Genomic DNA, 3,918 nt, shown 5'->3' on the forward strand with positions numbered 1-3,918 from the left:
GTTTCTGAGGCTGTGAATCTTTACGGGAGCAGAAAGCCTCATCTTTCTCCCATGGAACAGCTGGTAGTTTCAAACTGCTGACCCTGAGATTAGCAGCCTGATTCGTAACCACTACTCTACCAGAGCTCCTTGCAAGTGTTTTTAGAATCTGTAAATTCACATCTATTCGGAACTTCAGAATGTAACATTATTTGGAGATAGCGTCTCTGCCATTGTAGTTTCTTAAGATGAGGTCGTACTGGAGTAAGGAAGGACCTAATTCCATTGCCTTTATAAGAGAATGAGAGGGTACGCAGAGACACACAGGGAGAAGACCAGGTGAAGATGGAGACAGAGATTGGAGTAATGCACCTACAAGGCAAGAAACACCAAAGATTGCTGGAGACTACCAGAATAGGAAGAAGCAAGGAGGGAGCCTTTCTAGAGCCCCCAGAAAGAACCTAGCCTGCTGACACCTTGATTTTGGACTTCAAGATTTCAGAACTTCAAGAACACATTGGTGCTTGTGGTAATGAGTTAGGACAACCTTAAGACACTAATACAGAAGCCATCAAGTCAAGGCTCCTTAGATTGCAAAGACATTTGTGAGGATAAAGGAATTAGAGTTGTACGATAGACAGAAGATGCCCCAGGGTGGTGTAAACAATTCTCGTGTTCAGTTGCTAACTGAAAGTTGGATGGTTTGAGCCTACCCCTAGAGACACCTCAGAAGGAAAGTTTGGAAATCTATTTCTGAAAACCCAAACATCGAAAACCCTACAGAGCACAGTTGTACTCTTTCAGACATAGGATTGTCATGAGTTGTAGTTGACCCCACAGCAACTGATTGGTTTATGATAGACAGATAGATGGACAAGAAGTTGATTTGTATAAGGACCAGCAGCTAGTGGAACAGTGGAGAAGATCAAACTGAAATCAACAATGTGATGCTTTTGGCAGCTGTTCTCCACTCTGCTTCCGTGGACTCAGAGTCTGAGGAGAGAAGACCGCAAACAGGGTAAAAACAAAGCAGAACAAACCAACTGCTGTCAAGTCCATTTTGACTCATGGTAACTCCATGTATGTCAGAGTAAACTTGGACTCCGGAAGATTCCCCTGGCTATGAGCATTTAGAAGCTGATTACCAGGGCTTTCTTCTGAGGTGTCTGGGTGGGTTCAAACCACCAATATTCAATTAGTAGCCCAACAATCAATCATGTTAAGGATTTGTGTTTTTTTTTACCTTCAACCAATCATAAGTTTTGTTTCATCTCAATGATGAAACATTCCCCTCACTGTAACCACAGTTATCCTGCTTCCACCCTAGGTTAGTGCCCATGGGCTTGGGAGTTCACACATCTCCCTAATCTTCAGACCCGCCAGCCCTTTCTTTTCCCTTTCTCATCTCCAGGTCAAAGGATGCCAATAAAACATGTCCAGACTCAGCCCATGTCTTCATTCCTGCATTCCTCTATTTCTACTCACAAGTAGACCAGGGCAGTCACCAGCTTGCATACTAGACTGCTCATGGGTTCCCTTTAAGTCTCAGTCTTAGAAGGGTAAAGACTTGCTTTTAAGAAACATATTGTTAAACACAATATAAGCAGTGGGATAGTACTTTTCTTTCCATGGAGGGCAACAGATGCATGTTTCCTGCCTGTAGAATTCATGCCTAAGTAGGCAAACGACTTCCTATGCACTTTGTCTAGAGCAAGCATGGCTGAGATTGTAAGATGTGCAAGCTGAGGTGTTGCTCTGGCGTCACAAGGGTTTTCCTCATGTCTGGCATCATATACTGACAACACAGAGGCACAGAAACTGGGTCAATATGGAGGCCCCCACTCTACTCCAGGTGGCTTTCTGTGGTGGGAAAATGACCATGAAGAAAGATCATGATTAGCTTGTATGAGTATGTGGGCACAATGTGGGGCCTCAAATTCTCAAAGTTCTTGAAAATGTTCAGGAGGCATCTTGTAGGTGTCTGAGGTCCTGCATATATAGGTAGCAGCAAAGCTGTGTGATTCAGGCTGTTTCAGTTAATGGGCCCCATTTGTCTCCATTGGCTGTGAAGCCTGGAGAAAATGGGAAGCAGATAAGGAAGCTGGCATTCCATTTGAGAAGTGATTTGCTAAAGTTCACTATAGTGACTGTGGGTAACCCATTTACATGGCCCTGCAGGCCTGAGACACTCATTTCCCTAGCTGTGGGGGGAGTAGGCTGCGGCTGGCTCGAAGTTGAGTCTGGTCTGGGTATTGCTTTCAGTGAAAGAGAACCCCTCAGCCCAAGCCACATGTATCACCCAGTGACTGGGCATTGTGGAGGTAGAAAGGCCTGGCCCCTTGCTATAACTCAGGACAACTCTGATGGGCTTTCAGGTCTGCTTTTCCCTCTGTCCAGTCCTGCTTCCTTTGCTCCCCCGATAAAGGTGTTGGTCCCAAGAGCACCGCTTGGTAAGCATCCTGCCTGCTAAGCACTGTCAGCATCCACATCCTGGGAGCCTGAGTAACCATGGGTCCCAGCCCAGTGGTCCCTGCATTACTGCACTGCCTCCTAAGGGGAAGGAGACCAGCAGTCATAAACATGGTCTTCATCACCCTTGGAGTCATTGAGCGTGAGGCTCTGTTCTGAGTACGCTCTAAAAACCTGGCAGATGTGTACCTTACATGGACGGAGCCCTGGGGAGAGTGATGCTACTTCTAGGAGTCTGCCTCAGGTGTGTCCTTGACCACATGAAAGCTGGCTTTGTTCTCTGGTGCTGCTATAACAAAAAACCACAAGTGAGTGGTTGTAACAAACAGATACTCACTTTCTCACAAATTAGGGGGCTAGAAGCCTGAATTCAGAGTGTTGGTTCTAATGGAAGCTTTTCTCTTTCTGTTGACTCTGGGGGAAAGTCTTTGTCTCTTCAGCTTCTGGGTTCTTTGGAAATCTTCATGTGTCTTGGCATCTGTCTTACTCCACCTCTATTCTGCTACTAGCTCAAAAGCAATTGACTCAAGATATGATGTTATTATTAAGTGCTGTCGAGTCATTGGTACTGACTCATAGAGACCCTGGCGAGTTTGAACGGCTGACCTTGTGATTCAAACCGACCTTGTTTATCCTACAGCACCACACCAACACTCTAAGATGTGCACAGATATACCTTACACCAATCCTGCCTCGTTATCATAACAAAAACAACTCATTCCCAAATGGAATGATAACCCCAGGCATTGTTGTTTAGTGCTATCGAGTTGGAGTCGGGGTTTTAACTTATAGCGACCCTGTGTTTCCAGTTCATTTAGCAGTCCAGTGCCTATTCTCCACAGGCATACCGGTGAGGACTTACAATATTTTGTTTTGGTTGGGGGAAGGAGGCAGAATTCATTCCATGACATTCCACACTTTGGTCCCTGAAAATGCATGTCCTTGCCACCTTCATCCTATAACGCTGTCCCAAAAGTCTTAAAATCACCTCCAAGTCCAAAATCTCATCATAGAAATCAAATACAGATGAGACTTTAAGTGTATTCCATCCTGGGGCAAAGGTCCTCTTTGTCTATGAACCTGTGAGATGTAGAATGCAAGTTATCTGTTTCCAAAGTACAATAGTAGAATCAGTACAAGGTAGACGTTTCTCTTACAGATGGGAGAAATTGGTGGGAAAGAAGGGATAAAGAGCACTCAGCAAGTCCCAAACCCTGCAGAGGAAATTGCCTTAGTTCTCAAGGCTGGACAATAATCTTCTGTTCTCTGAGACTATTTGAGCAATAGCCCTGCCCTCCAGACATTGCATGTTGCTCATACTCTGAATTCTGGCTGGAATTCCAGGCCCTCTGGGCTATCAACTCAGCTCCCTTGTCTTTTGGTTGGTTGGTTACATGCCATGGAGTTGGTTCCAACTCACAGTGACCCTGTATAGAGTTTCTGAGGCTGTGAATCTCTATGGAAGCAGAA

This window comes from Chrysochloris asiatica, unplaced genomic scaffold (genome assembly GCF_000296735.1).
Source record: "Chrysochloris asiatica unplaced genomic scaffold, ChrAsi1.0 scaffold00161, whole genome shotgun sequence".
In the NCBI taxonomy this organism is placed as follows: Eukaryota; Metazoa; Chordata; class Mammalia; order Afrosoricida; family Chrysochloridae; genus Chrysochloris; species Chrysochloris asiatica.